This window comes from Danio rerio, chromosome 1 (genome assembly GCF_049306965.1).
Source record: "Danio rerio strain Tuebingen ecotype United States chromosome 1, GRCz12tu, whole genome shotgun sequence".
NCBI classification, from domain to species: domain Eukaryota; kingdom Metazoa; phylum Chordata; class Actinopteri; order Cypriniformes; family Danionidae; genus Danio; species Danio rerio.
The window spans coordinates 24,932,501-24,949,706 of NC_133176.1; the positions used below are offsets into that span (position 1 = coordinate 24,932,501).

The following is a 17,206-nucleotide window of genomic DNA, read 5'->3' on the forward strand; positions in this document are numbered from 1 at the left end:
TTAATTATAGAGGAACATACTGTAAAGTAGTAGTACAACATGAATAATTCAGCCCGTCAACTCAGCATAGGCCTTCTGCTGAAGAGAGACGTCAGACTGGCTATTCAAGCAGCGAATTAGAGCGCAAGAATTTAAAACTGAAGTGATGTATCCAAATAAACAAAGTAAAAAAAGAATAGAAAGAAGCTGTCTGTAATTTCACTACATTTCTCATTTCTAACATTTGCAAACTACATGGATTATTAGATTATCAGACATGTGCGAAAGTGAATCCCTCCATGATGAATGAAAATTACTGAGATAAAGGTACCAAACACTGCTTTGTTAATGCTTTATGTGCATTTCAACTTCCAGTTTTGCTCTGTGGAATGAGAGAACAGATTGCTGCCACCTGCAGGTGCAGTAGGACACCTCCTTTTATGCAGGCGTCGAACATGCACTTCATTTTTGGCCCCGTTTACACTAGTGCGTTTTAGTTTTAAAACAATGTTTTAGAATGAAAACGATTCGCGTCCACACTGGTGTTTCACCCAGCGTTTCTGAACAACTCTCCGTCTACATAAAAACACTGAGAACCCACATCACGTGACCATACACACACTCTCTGGCATGCGCTGCAGCCTATCTAGCCAGATGAGAGCTGTGCTTGTTGGAGTGTTTATAAGGATCTACCCCTGGTTCTATCTTACTATATTTGTTAAACGTGATATTTAATTCATCTTGTTGTCTATATCTAAGGACATATTCCCCGACTTTGGTCTTATGAATCTATTACTTGTTTTCTGGTAACGTGTTTTGGCTGAACTTTTATTATTAACATTATTGATTATTCAGCAAAAGAGAGGATATGTTTCGCATTTTTAAAGAAAATAAAAGGAGGCAGTAATGTTGTAGGCTCCGTTTTATTATGAATACGCATACAGTAAAGATGACGCTCAAATATGCAGCACAACCGTTCAAAATTTCTGCTGTCTGTTAAGTTGCTAATATCAAAATGAAAATAGCAGTTCCTTATATCATGTTTTTATTTTATTGTTAAGAAAGTGAAACAATGTAGCCAGGATGATGTGAATGAGGTTATAAAGAATACTGTTCCCATTGAAGATTTAGCCAGCATGTCCTCAGGAGTCTGTTTTCCATATCAAACTTGCAAAGTCTGAACTTACAAGAGGATGCAGGACAAAACCATGTGTAGGCTACTTAATATAGATAGGGCTATTCAATTGGTGGCCCGCGGGCGGAATCCATCCCCCAAGGCATTTTGTTCTGGCCCTCCAAACAGTGTGACCAAGACATCAAAAATAAATTTAGTTCAGTCGACAAACGGTCGCTATAGTAATGAAGTTACGTGCGTCTGTTCAATAACAGCACAAGCTGCAGTTAAAGGCTGCACAGAGCGTGAGTCACAATAAGCAAATGGTGCGGACAGCCGAAAACATGTTTGTAGAAAAGGCTATTTGTACAATGCACTGATATCGTTAATAGGGATGCAACGATTAGCCGATTTCACTATTAGCTGCGCTTTAATTCGTCACAGTTTATTAATCATAAAGTCTTCTCTAAGCCGCATTTCTGTTGCACGAAACGAAACTGCTGCACAATGCCAAGTTGCCTGTTGTGTTAACATAATTTGAAAGATTTAAGCAGTGTACTGATGCTGTGACACGTTACCTGATAGACTAAAAAAAGAAGAGTCATTTGATAGAGACAAGATTGATTAAACATCACGTTTAACAACTATAGTGAGACTCAATCCAGCAGTATATCTTTAATAAACTGTCCGACGTGCACTGCTCTCTGGAGCTCAGATGAGCGCATGACAGTGTGTGTGGTCACATGATGTGCGTTTTCAGTGGACAATATATTTATTTTAAAACTAAGACGTATTAGTGTAAACATGGCATAAGTGTGCATTTTTCGAGAGCGGGTTTGCCACGGGTGCAGGGTGGAGGATCTGCGATGCCGGCTCAGCATCATATTAGGGCTGCTTGATTATGGGAAAAATCATAATCACGATTAGTTTGGTCATAATTGTAATGACGATTATTCAAAACAATTATCAGTTAAAGTCTAAATTATTCACCCTTCGGTGAATTTATTTTTATTTATAAATATTTCCCAAATGATGTTTAACAGAGGTTTTTTTTTTTTTTTTTTTTTTTTTTACAGTATTTACTATAATATTTTTTTCTTCTGGAGAAAGGCTTATTTGTTTTATTTCAGATAGAATAAAAGCAGGTTTGAATATTTTGAAACCTACTTTAATAGCTCAATATTATTAGCCCCTTTAAGAAATATATATGTTTGATTGTTTGCAGAAGAAACTACTGTTATACAATGACTTGTCTATTTACCCTAATTAAGCTTTTGAATGTCACTTTAAGCTAAATACTAGTATCTTGAAAAACATTTAGTAAAATATAATCTACTGTCATCATAGCAAAGATAAAATAAATCAGCTATTAGAAATGTTATTAAATCTGTTATGTTTAAACTGTACTTTAAGCATCTTTACTGTATTTTTGAGTTTATTATTGATTAAAGATAAAAACAGTCGGCAGCAGCAGGAATACCGCACACTGTCGCTTTAAGAATAGTGTGGCTCTGATATGGTTTCTCTTTCTCGTGTCTTTTGATTCTCAACTTATTAGTTTATTACACAAATGAGGGTTAATATGAATAATCACTGAACACCGCGCTCTGACACAAATGTGCATGTATTTGACTATTAAAGCGCTCACATTAGCCACGTTTCCACTATGGTGCCTAAAGCGAGCGAGCCAGGGCGCGCCAAAGGCCAGTGGGGTTTCCACTGTCACTTCCGGGGCCTTATCGGGCCAAAGCGGGGCTTTCTTGGGGCCAGCGGCCGGCCTTTTTTGGCCCGCCGAATACCTTGGGCTAAGCAGGGGCCAGCTGGGGCTTCGGGGCGGAGTGAAAGGAGAGGCGGGCAGTTTTCTGATCGCACATGAGTACATGCGCCAAACAAATAAAGAAATAAGGGAAAGAAAACATCTAGCCTTATAGTCTGGGGTCTTTTTGCGTATGATCACCCTTATGTTTCCCTTTTAAATGTAAGGCTGCTGCATAAAATAATAAAGTAGTTTATGCTGCGTCCTCCTTTATGTTTCAATAACGCATAATAATCTTTACACAATATTAAAAACACAGCAGACAGTAAAGGTTTTCGAAGGTTTTTGTCAAGTTTAAAATGTTTGTTTGTGCGCGTTTAGATGCCTGTATGTGTGTGTGAGACCAGGCAAAAGCGCTCCCTCACAGCTCTGTTATGCCGTGAGCGGCTTTTTTCTTTATTTATTTTGGAGATAAAACAATATAAATAAAACAGAAAGACATAAAACTTAACAAAATACGTGCCCACTTTCGTAGACTTTAAACAATATAGTGTCATATCTTGATAAAATAGCCTAAGCTATATTGAAATATAATTTAAAGAATTACAAATATCGGATATATATATAAAATCACATTAAATAAATTAACCAATATCAAATAAACAAAAGCTAGCTATAACAATGTAGGTAGCCTATATACAATACATAAATCAAACCGTTTTAAAGCCACATATAGCCTAACTTTTATTTTACTAAGACCTGTCTGAAAAAAAAAAAGATTTTCGATATTTTCTAAAAACTAACACCGGAGAAGCTTTGAAATATTTATATAAAGTAAATATTTATATAAGTAAATATTTATAAAGTATTTCGATACGATGATATTAATCAAATTGCGCAAACAGAGCATTATTTGGTATATATTTATTATCTGCTTTAAACGCATATGGGGGAAAGTCCAAACACAGAATGTGTTCTATATCCCCAAACAACTATTTATGTTTTTATATGACGTGGTTAAATTTATAAATGAAACTGTAAATGAACAGCTTTAGTGAATAGCTGCCGAGCGCAACAAATATGGCTATATTTTATTAGGCTACTCGCTCTTGTGCTGAAAACTTAACACAACTTCTATCAAAACGAGGATGTTATAAAATACACGCCATATTGAGTTATAAAGGAGAATTACTGTGGCTTTATATTATGGATGTGTGGGCTCTCTGTGTTGGGTCCCTGCGTTAGTGGCGAGAGCACTCGATGCACAATGCTAACAGTCGGTCGGCAAGTAAACAAATGTAATGAATGTAAATACACAGGTCTGTGCGTATAGACATTTCATGTACTGCTGTACAGTAACGTGTCGTTTGTTTGTTTCGGTTGTCTTCATTTTAATGGTTTTGTTTCGTGATGATTCTATGGTGTGCTTTATCTGCTTGATTCTCGCTGAAGTGGGCGGGTTGTGTGACGTTTGATTCGGGGACGTTCTGTGGGCGGTGTTTGCGTGACGCGCTGTGAGCTACTAGCCCGACAGTGGAAACGGGACATGATTTCAGCCTCATTTCTCAACCTCCCGGGCTATTGGCCCGGCCAGGCCCGATTAAAGCCCTGGCTCGCACTGGCCCGATAGTGGAAATGCGGCTATTAAGATCGCGTTAGATGTGTGTGTGCTCTGCTGTCCGAGGCTAAGCGCGGCGTGCGCAAACACACACACTACCTGTCAGAGGCTTATCACGGCGCGCACACATACAACAGCACGTGCTCTTTTGCGCTTTTAAAAATATGAATGATAAGCATCCCGTGCTGCAAAAGTTACATTACAGCACATGCTTTTAGTCATTTTCACGTGGAACTGAGCTTTGCAGAGGCAGAGTTTTCACACGTGTACAACTAGAAAGGGGGCGGTACGTGATGGAATAATCGTTTATCTCGATTAATGGTTTTTCATAATCGTTAAAAGCCAAAATCAAAATCAAAATCGGATTTTCGATTAATTGCACAGCCCTACATCATATTGTCTATTGGCCATTGACAATGGCATCGTCTATCGGCCCAACCCTATAGCTTATTGTACAAGTCGCTTATTTTCGAGGTGGGAATTTACAGATATGCAACAATTTTAATAATAAGGTAAACACAAAACAACAGTTTTCATCCGGAGCTCCTTCACGGGACTTCACACTTGTAAACACTCAGTGCATCAGGCTCGTGCGGCTCTCACCCGTCCACACTCATCAGCGCTGCCAAGACAACCAATGACAGAGCTTGCGCTAGGTGTCGTTGTGATGTGTAGTTACATTTTTTGAAAGGTGCGTGTCAGCAACACCGACAGCCACAGCGAGGACTATGCGATAATGCGTAGGCTGCATTGTAGCATACGCGTGTGCTTGACGCAGAAGCATAAATCAGCCTTTAGGTTCGGAGGAGAGGTATCTGAATAGCACTGTTGAGAACTGGGTACTGTGGTGTTAGTAAAGCCTTGTTTATACTTCTGCGTCAAGTGATCAGCGTGACCCACGTTGCATGCAATGCGCATAGCCATGCATTCATACTTCTGCAAACTGTTTCTTTTGCTCAGCAATAAAACTTCCAAAACGCTACCTGGCAGTAGGCGTTTGTTCCTCTGTGTCGAGTTTCTTCTCTGGTGTTTTTCTTTTTTTTTTCCTGAGCTCTACCTTAACGTACAAGTAGCTCAAACTGGCTCATTTTGGGGCAGGAATCGACGGAACAGCAACAACTTTAATCATAAGGCAAACCCAAATAATACTTTAAGGAAAATCAAACCAAACAACAACAAAAAAAACTTTATACATGAAAAGACACAAACATACATAAAGAAATCTGTGTTTATGGTCATTCTAATCTGTGCATTAGATTTTCTTAAATTAATGTGTCTTGACGTTCAATGTTTAAATAAGCTAATTTTAAGTGAGGTATAAATTAAAGAAAACTAAACTAATAAATATTAGTGAGCCAATAATCTTATCAGACATTTGCTCGTTTTAGTAGAAGTAGTATTAACTATTTGTACTTTTAGAGTTTGTATAGAAACAAGAACCAGTAATATGTAAAGCATATTAGCCAGAATGTTCACATTTGCATGTACTCTTCCCTGAGATCTAATTTTTCATAAGCACTGAACTCTTCTAGTTTTAGGACCCAGGAGGAGGGAATCTACCGCTCTGTGTGCCTGTGTGTTTGGTGGAGTGGGGGAAGGGCAGCCAACACTCAGAACTCAAGGAAAGCCCCACAGTTGCAAAACCAGGAAGCCCAGCAGCCTCACTCTACACTCAGATAACAAAATCAGATTTTTGCACATTTAATAGATTACTAAAAAAAGCCAGACCTACAGAATCTCAGGAAACCTGCATAAAATTAATGCTACAAAGAGCTCACCAAGAACAAGACAGAAAAAAGTTAGCCTTAATTAGCCCTAACCTTAGCAAAAAAAATTAATTTAGCAATATACAATTTTTAGGATTTCATGATCCTTCCTGACATTAGCAGATTATGTTTTTGAGTGCTGAGCCAATTTGTTAGGAAGGCTTAAAACAGTGTATATATTTGTTTGCCGCTGTGTTTGAGCCCGCTAGATACTTTCAGAGGTGCACCCAGCTCTGAGTTCATCAACTGCTCCAGAAAATGTACCTGGATGATGGAAGCTTTCAGCAGTGCTTCCGACTGAGCCGAGCCCAGTTTGATGAACTCTTGTCCAGTGTGGGCAAGATGATTTCCCGTCAGGACACCAACAACAAGCACAGTATGGAAATGACCATACTGTGAGCCTCAGACACCATGGTTTCCCTGTTCTCATGTAAATTCTACGTGTGTAAAACCCCAGTCCAACGGGGCAATCAGAAGACAAAACAAACTGTGACGAGACTCAAGGGCCATTCCCTCCACATTTGCATGTATGGCTATATTGGGTCTAGCATCCGGACAATACAATTAATTTTCACCCCTTATGTTGCGTTTGATAAGCCAAACGTTTTCTTGGAAGACAATGATCATTTTCCTCCCTTAGTTATTTTTAAGCGTTTGTTTAACTTTTTATGCACAAGGGATATTTATTTTGAAATGCGAGTGCCAATTAGTTTACTGTGCATTACTGGGCAACGACAGCATGGGACAAGTTCAAACTAGCCTCAGGACGCAAAATGTAAGGGCCTACTCACACTATGCCATCCATACCATGCCCAGGCCCGTTTCACGGATCGTTTGAGAAGTGTGAGTGTGCTAAATCAGGCTCAAGCACGGTTCACTTGGCCGGCCCTGGCCCGGTTGGAAGAGGTGTGCCTGAGCGCGGTTCACTTGGACTTTGGCACGGTACGCTTGTGTGTGAGTGCAAAACGCGCCAAAGCCCGAAACTGAAAGCGAGACGTGACTTTTAAGGGGCTGTTTCATATGGATTTATTAATTATTCTTACTGTTCAGTGAACAGAAACTGCCGTAGTTTATTAAAGACGAGAACTCCTCACAGCACGACAGCTGCGCGGCTTCAGCAGACCTCTTCATTCCTGCAGCACGAGAGCTTTATGATTGTTTATGAGCGCCAAAAGTGGTGGATCTGTTTGGCGAAATATTTGACTGCATGTCATTGCATAACAAACGACTGAAACGATATAACTAGAGAAATCTCCACTGTGCTGCTGAGTGAGAGAGCGCTTCTCACTGAACAGCACAGCAGCGATGACGTAAGCGTGCCGAGGCCCGTTTGTGGAGTGAGTGCGGGCCGTCGGGGAGACAAGCGTGCTTTGGCCCGGTTCGAGGCAACTGTACCTAATGTAAGTACGGCCTAAGACTTAAGGCTGATTTATACTTCTGCGTCAAGCGCATGCGTACGCTACGGCGCAGCCTACGGATTAACGCATAGCCCTACGCCATGGTCATCGGCTCTGCTGATGCGCACCTCTCAAAAAATTGTTTACACGTGTGGAGGCCCGTGAAGGACCTCCGGATGGAAAGTTTTGTTTTATGTTCACCTCATGGTTCAAGCTGTTGCATGTCCGCCGGTTCCTGCCTCAAAATGAGCGAGTTTGAACCACTCGTACATTAGGAAGTGTTCAGATAAACAAAACACCAACAAAGAAACTCTACACGGAGGAAAATAAACACCTTACTGGCCGCTGGCGTTTTGCAAGTGTTATTGCAGAACAACAGAAACAGGGCGCAGAAGTATAAATGTACAACTACGCGCGTTGCATGCGCCGTGGGTACCGCCGATCACTTGACGCAGAAGTATAAACCAGGCTTTACAGATTACACGTAAAATCATCTCCACTCTGAAGAGACAAAGTATGTTAAGTTACATCTTTTGTTAATTTATCGTGTTTATTGTGAAATTTGATGCATGTTTCAACAAACACATGTAGACTGCTGATTTGTGTCAAATCACTCATTTCAACTATCATGTTCATCCAGAGGTAGAATTCCTGGCTGTTTTCTTTGACTTTAGCTATAAAATACAACACCATACATCTCTATCTCTCTCCTTAGTCAAATTGAAATATAATTTAGCCTTTATCCACAACAGATCTGGTGAGCAAAATAGGTTAACATTACTCGGAACAGTTTATTTATCCTACTTGGCATACACGACTTATTCGCCATTTGTGAAAGGTTTGCAGTTTATGCTGGAGCTCCTCACATGCCTTCTTACAGCTTTCGCTCAGCTTGTACTTGGCCGCAAAAGCTGCATGGTGGGTTTTGCCATAGGTTCCTGACCACTGTTCTATCGGGTTGGGAGCAGGTTTTCTTCAGTAAACAAAAAAATGTTGTGTTTGATGCAAAATAAAAAAAGTAGTGTTGGGTGATGGACAAAATTCAGATCATCATATCCTTCTCCGATACATGATATTATCGCATGGGGGCACGGCAGTGTTATGTTTACTTATTTGCTAATTTATTTAATCATTTCTAAACATATTTATTAGCTTTCAAGTTTTTTAAATTATTAAAAAAATTGCAAATCATTGCTCTCAGCTGAATAGGCTCCGCTGATAACTATTAATTATTTTAAAGAATTTACAGTGCTCATAATTTTCATGACATTAAAAAAAATTGTAGATTCACACTGAAGGCATCAAAACTAAGAATTAACACGTGAAATTATATAAATAACAAAAAATGGTGAAACAACTGAAAAGAAGCCATATTAAAAGTTTTTCAAAGTAGCCACCTTTTGCTTTGATTAATGCTTCGCAAACGCTTGGTATTCTCTTGATGAGCTTCAAGAGGTAGTCACCTGAAACGGTTTTTCATTTCACTGATGTGCCCTGTAAGGTTTAATAATTGGAATTTCTTGCCTTATAAATGGGGTTGGGACCATCAGGTGTGTTGTGTTGAAGTCATGTGGATACACAGCTGATGGAATCTACTGAATAGATTCTTAGAATTTGTATTTTGGCAAGAAAAAAGCACCTAAGTAAAGAAAAACGAGTGTACGTCATTACTTTAAGAAATGAAGGTCAGCCAGTCCGAAAAATTAGGAAAACTTTGAAAGTGTCCCCAAGTGCAGTCACAAAAACCGTCAAGCGCTACAAAGAAATAGGCTCACATGTGGACCGCCCCAGGAAAGAAAGACCAAAAGTTTGAACACGTAAAGATAAAATAAATCAGTTATTAGAAATGAGTTATTAAATCTATTATGTTAAGAAATGGGTTGAAAAAATTCTTTCCATTAAACAGAAATTGGGGGGGGGGGGGGGGTGGAAGATTTGCTAATAATTCAGGAGGACTAATAATTCTGACTTCAACTGCATATACACTGTTTTTTCCTCCCTGCAAAGGAAAACAAAAACAAAAGAATAAAAATAAGAAAAAAACTAAGCATCTTTACTGTGAGAAAAACACTGTAGCTACAAAATGCCTTCAGTCTAGAGCAGTGAAGGATTTTGTCCTTTTGTTGTTTGATTAATAGTAGAAACAGGCGGCAGCAGGAATATTGCGCGTGGTCACCTTAATGGTTTCTCATTCATGTGTCTTTGATTCTCAGCTATATATATATATATATATATATATATATATATATATATATATATATATATATATATATATATAGGGCTGGGCGATATGGCAAAAAAAAAAGTTTGACTGATTCACGATTTTGAATTTATTTATTTATTTATTGTGTAATTAGTCAACTTAAAACATTACAACAACATGACTGAAGTAACATTCTCTTTATAAGTAACTTCAAAAACCATCTGGTTAAGGTAAACTGTATATTTAATGGCCATGCCATACATAAATTGTTTTAATGAAGTTTATTTGTTCTTTTTTTTTTTTTTTTTTTGCTTGTAGCAAGGATGAACACAAAAATCTTTTAACAGAAGGCTGTTCCAAGCCATTTAGCACCTGACAAGCCAACTGCAGAGATCGCGGCAACTGCAGCAAGCACTTTTTTCGAAGCTCAGCTCTTCTTTTTTGCACTTGATTATTATTACTTGATTAAAATACGGCACTGAAATTAACAGGCATAAATGTTTTTGAGAAAAAAAAGTCTATTTGTAGGATATCTGTAAACGCAGCCATCTGTAAGAGCCAATGTTATGGAGAAGTTGTGTCGCCTAATAATTATTTTAATTCTAATAAAATGATAGCCAAAATAAACAATTCATTGCATTTTTCGCTTGAATAAAATATACAGAAAAGAAAAAAACAAAAAGGATGGCTAGTTTTAATTAATGTGTTTTAATATTAATAAAAATATGCTTAGTCCATTTAAGCTTAACAGCTTAGACAATGCCGCTAATAGACAAGCCATTCAAAAAATATTATGTCACTGTGTACAAGGTTATTATTTATATTTTACTATAAAAACTAAATGTAGCATGTAGTGTGTAAACTTTCAGGGTGGTGTTGGTTACTGCACAACACCTTATTAAACTACCATACCTCTGAGGGAGATTTTGTTACCTGGTTTTAAAAATAAAAGGCATTTTAAAATAAGAACAAGTAACAAATAAAACTGGTCCCGTGGACTTTAGCGTCTTTTATCTTGCCAGTGTATGTAGTGTGTGTATACCACTCCTATAGAGAGAGAGAGAGAGAGAGAGAGAGAGAGAGAGAAAGAAAGAGAGAGAGAGAGAGAGAGAGAGAGAGAGCGTAAAGAGCTCAAAGCCTGCATATAACCAAAAGCAAATCGTTATAAATATTCCAATAACAATACTAATCAAAATATTTATACATTTACATGGTGTTTATTGAGATTGTGTGATCTGTTTAGGCTGTCTGAATTATACAAAAGCCAGCCTGATTTCAGCCGATCAGCGCGGTTCAAACTAAGATCAGTGGTTTTTCACATGGCAGGTTTTTACATCCTTCGTACATGTTGAGAGATCGAGTTTATCGACTTGATAAGGGAATATGTCTTGACAATCTACACAGACTTGACTTAGTAAAGCGTGAAGTCATGTAGGATTTTACTTGTTGCATTAGTCTGAATGTAAATCCCCTCGTCAGGCAGTGCTAGAGTAGCGTTGTTGTATTTGCACCAGCTCTGCGATGCATGCCCACAACTTCTTGCATTGGGTATTATTAGGCTGTCCAGTCACAGTGTTCAGTCCGTCACTACCATGATTGAAACTCAGACAGGCAGTCAGGTAATAGAGAGTAAACCAAAGCGCATTGGTGCAACTATAATGTATCTATATATATATATATTAGGGTTGTAACAATATACCGGTATGACGGTTTACCACGATTTGAACGTGCACGATTATCATACCATGAACAATTGCATATCAACGGTTTTAACCCTTAAAGACCGAGACAGCCGCCCGCGGCTAAAAATAAGTATTGCTCTTAAATGTTTAATAACTTTTGATCCGCTGATCCGATTCATACAATTCAAAGATTGGCATAAAGAAGAGAATCTCAGCTTTCCAGTGCTGTATCACATAACACGGACTTCCAGAGGCTCCGGAATCAGTGCGGTTACGTCATCAACATTTGACAACGCTGATTTGACAAAGAAACGCTCGTCACTGTGTCTCCGGACAAATCAGACATGATACATTGATGCATTGTCCCTCCTCCATGCCCAGATTGGTTCAAACTCGCTATATCACAACCAATAAGCATAGGTTTCGCTTTTGTTTGTGGACCAAGCTTTTTGAACAACACGGAATGAGAGATAGGCATACATTTATGCGCGGCTAAATAAAACGCAAAAAAAAAAAAAGTTTTGCATGAAATAATTCTCATACTAAGTACTTTTGCATGCACAGCAGCACAGAAACATGACAAAACAGTGACACAGCAAAGACGAACTGCTGCTCTTGCTGTTTTCAAAAGACGCAAATGAAGATGCAGCTGTTTGTCTGCATTGCAGACAACCACATCCAAATCCATATCGATAGACAACCATATCCATGCTGGAACATAAAACCTAAGGATGTTCCATATTGAATCTAGTTTCGTTATGTAACTATTTATAGTATAGTAAATATTTATATCTATTTTTTACTGAGGATTTGCACCATGTTTATTTGGACTTTATTTGGACTTTGACACATTATTTATTATTTTCTTATTTTTATTTGTTCATTGTAAGTGGTGTTGTTTATAGTAACTAAAAATATATTATTTGGAAAAAGTCAAATTTGCTTCACTGTTCTATTATTTTGTAACATTTGTAACATACCGTATACCGCAAAACCGTCAAACCGTGGTATTGTTTTAGACGATTATCATACCGTGAAAAATTCATACCGTTACAACCCTAATATATATATATATATATATATATATATCTATATATATGTATCTATATATATATATATATATATATATATATATATATATATATATATATATATATATATATATATATATATAATAAAAAAATAATAAAAAGAAATCTCGATTTCTTGATTTAATTCAAAATTAAATCGCCTTAAAACGTAAATTCAAATTAATCGAAAAAAATTGCCCAGCCCTATATATATATATATATATATATATATATATATATACACACATATACATATACACACACAGGGCTCGAAATGAACCTTTTTGCTTGGTAGCACCGGTGCTCCTAACTTTAAAAATTTAGGCGCATCAGCCAAAATTTAGTCGCACCCACCAATTATAAGCACCGTTACTACAAGTGTTACACAAACATATTTATTGCATTTGAAATTAACAGTAATCAAACTAACAAGCAAAATATATATATGCATGCGTGAGGAAAATATGTCTCAACGAAATCCCGTTATTACAAGAAAATGAATTTTTATAACATAACTGAATGAGCAAAAGTTACACGGAGCGCTCACCGGCCCTGCACACACTGCTTGACATGGATGAATCTGTTAACAATGTAACAGTGCTGTTCTCAAGAATGGTGTTTGATATTGCACTAATGCTTTTGACATATACTGCACCTTATTATATGCATACGTCATGTTAATAGCAATACCGGTCTTCATGAGTAGCGATATTAGTTTACTCGGCGCAAGCCCGTTTGCGATGGTGTACGTGGTGTTACATTTGACATATAGCTGTCACTTGCACGGCGGACAGATGTATTATTAGGCTGTCCAGTTGCTGTGTGGCAAACAGTTACCTGAAAATTCCATCCCACAGACTTTTCACAGCGGACTTGAAGCCAATGGAAGTCTTTTATTCACTCTTCGAAAAGTGTATATGGTGGATTAACATTCAGCACATGATCACTAGTTAGAGGTGTCACTTAGTAACTTTAGATGCCATGGTTTCTAAAACAAAATCTGTCATTGTTATCTTCATTCTCATCTTCAGCGCTATACAGTTTTTCGCAGTAGTAGCCCTCTATGTCATCCCAAGCCAGAAGGCATTGACTGAGTGATTGACAGCTGATATTTCAGCGCTAGAGCAGTGGACCAATAAGAAGAGTGTGAAGGCGGGGCAATCATTACGGACTTAGTTACCTGCAGCAAGTTGACATGACAACTGTTTTAAAACTGCCCTGAGCTCTGTGTTTCACGTTTCAAGTGCAGAGATGCATTCTGCGTGAATATCTCCCAAATCCGCGTATGTGGTGAACATTTTGCAGTAAAAACTGGTCGCACACAACAATTTTATTCACTCGCACAGATGCGACCAAATATATTTTGAGGTCACAAAGACAAAATTTCGGGCGCATATGCGACCAAAATGGTCGCAATTTCGAGCCCTGTATACACACACACACACACACATATATATATATATACACACACACACACACACACACACACACACACACACACACACACACACACACACACACACACACACACATATATATATATACACACACAAACACACACACACATGTGAAGCGGTAAGATGAAAAACTGTTAAACGTCACTTCTTCTAAAAAAAAGATAACAACATTGAATGAATGCTTAAGCACTTTCAACAAACTCTATTTATCATTCAACAAATAGATTTGCTTCAAATCATTTAAATTGCTGTGTCAGCCCATTCAGAAATAACAGTTTGTAAGCAAAAATCGCTAAAAGGCACTTTCCTTTGACAGCAAAAGTCGCTAGATCCGGAGAACCAATGAGAAGGTGCGAATCGAATCATATGTTTTCAATGTAGCAGCGGGCAGATACACCGGCTTTATGAGGAGACTTTTATTCCGCTTCTGATTTTAAAAGACGGAGTTTGATGGACGGGACAAGCCTATCCGACTGTCAGTGGATGGCAAATGAAAATGTGCCTTACCTCAAAACTCTGTGCATTATTAGAAAAAGAAAACACAATGTACAGTCAGAAGTGTAGCATACATTCATAACATTTGCGTAGCGATGCTACTTTGAATGAGTCCGATTTACTATAACATTAAATGGCAACTCCGTTTCACAAAAGTTAAAGAATTAAGATGTCTTTTGTTTAACCTGCATGGATGTTATGAGGATAAACAAGAGAAGAAAAAGAGACCAAGACCTTGAGTATGGTGAGAATGAATGAATGACAGCATCTAAACTTGTCTGAGAGGCATCTCCTTTTTGCCCAGTAGGCCCACCTTGAGATTTATCTGCTAATGTAAGTCTATTTTTAAAAGATAAATATAATGCATAAAACTATACATTTATATCAGCCTACTTCATATTACCTATACACGTCCAATAAGTTTTTTATTTTAATGGACAATGCACAGATATTGATGTTTTACAATGCTGCTTGTCAATTTGACAAGACTTCTATGTTCGTTCTCGCTGTCAATTGCGGAAGAAATGATAGATAAAAGGTTTCTGATAAACAGCTGCATGTGCTGTGTGATGCATGTGCACACGAGGGGGAGTCAGATTTCGATACAACACTGGCACTGCCTGTTTCTCCATGTCGCGTGTAGTGATGGGTTCGTTCTTGAAACGATTCGATCATTTTTTAACAAATCTTTTGTATGATTCAGGGAGTGAATCATTCATTTGTGCATGCGCTCATTTGTGCAAGTGGAGCTCGCGTGCTACCTTGGAGTGGTCTGTTTTGGCCAGAATTTGCACTTGTGGCCTCAAACCTTATCAATCTGAAAGATGTTGGATAAACCCACATCGCGTTGGGGAATCATATTGATATATCCCCAGAACTCGACATACCGCCCAGCCCTAGTGCTGAGCCAGGGAAAGATGTCATATTATCACAATTATGCAGTTTTTTTTTTTTTTTTAACCACCCAATGCTTATTTTATGTTTAGACATGTAAGTGCACATAAGTACTATAGTAACACAATACATTAAGAATTTGGGAAAACACACAAGAAAGTCTATGGAAGTCTAAAAAATCCATTCAAATATAATTTGTCGAATTGTATTATTCATACCAGATACACCTAGTGAAGGTAACAATTAAGTTCAGTCTACTCTTCTCTCAGCTGGCCAGCCACATGCTTCCATGTTTTTTGGGAGTAACTGGTGAATTTACGTGCTGAATCCTGCGTGTTTTGCTTTAAAGAATGAGTAAAACATGGTAAGTAAAAATGGCGATACCCATCTCACATTATAGATCACAATCAAGATAATTTATACCGTCAAATAAACGACAAAAAACACTCATACGTTTTTGTGAATTGGAATATCAGGTAGTTGCTAAAATGCTGAGCACGTGTGTGAATACTTTGTATTAAAACGGAAAGGCACAATAAATGTGATGCATCTGTCATGCAGTGCTATTGTGGCTGTGGTGTGTCACATGACAAACATGACATGTCTCCATGGAAACATTAAGGGTGAATGTTCTAAAATAATGATCGCCTAACAAAACTCACTCCCAGGGCCAGATAGAATCTTTTAAACTCACCAGTGAAAGGGTCAACAACACAAGTTAAGCAGCGGTGGTATAGTTACTTTGCACTTTACATTGCAAGACTAAAGACACGTTTTTATTCACTCGCCTTTTATGGATCATTCATTTTTCCATCTGCATTGCCACACTGCAAAAAAGCTTTACTTAGTAATTTCATCCCATTTCCAGTGCAAATAGCTAAAAAAAAAAACTTAAATCAAGGCTAGACGAGAAAAATTGCACAAGAAAATTAAGTGATGCTTAAAACTTTTGTTTGAGATTACATCTCATAAGGATTATTTATCGTACTCCATGGGTAATAAATTTAGCTTGTTTTAAGCTAACAATCACTTAATTTTTAGGTGTTTTTTTCAGAAAACATAATTTCTTATGCTATTTCATGCGTCTAGTATGTATCTTGATTTAAGAATATTGGACTGAAAAGAGGACAAAGCTATTAAGTTAGTTTTTATTTTATTATTATTATTCTTATTTTTATTATAACAGTACATGTTCAAGGACAACATGTTTTTGCAATTTCTAAAAGTTCTGAGATTGAATAAAGGGTTGGATTTGGAAATGAATGCTTTTCCTTTTTTCCCTCCAATTAATGAAAATTCAATTAAAAAAAATAATTGACAGATTAATCGATTATTAAAATAATCATTAGTTGCAGCCCTAATCTCTGTCTGAATGGCCTCACCCTCCACAACATTTAGGCTTTAGTTCATAGCATAAGTATTTACACGCAAAATTATTTAATCCATGAGAATCTTGCATCTTTCTGACGAAGGAACAACTCAACCATCAAGTAGCAATATACTGTATAAATAGACAGGGATGTCAGGAAGTCTAAGAAGACTGCACTTTTAAGTCCTACAGCACTGCATGTACAGTTTTCCCTAAAGAGTTTGTCATATGTTCACATTTCTAATAGTTTTTTTTTTCTTTATGCTATGCAGTGCTGTCTTTTTCCTTCCTTGATATGTGAACAAATTACAGTACAAACAATAAATGAATAAATGTGAATCAAGTCTCTTGCAATCAAACTTTCACATAAACTAAGTTGTAACCAAAAAATTACAATAGATTTGTA

General features: G+C 37.5%; 1 protein-coding gene across 6 annotated transcripts in view; it reads right to left on the bottom strand.

The window, feature by feature from the left end:
* Positions 1-17,206, bottom strand: part of pds5a (PDS5 cohesin associated factor A) — a 42,644-nt gene that overhangs the window by 23,380 nt on the left and 2,058 nt on the right.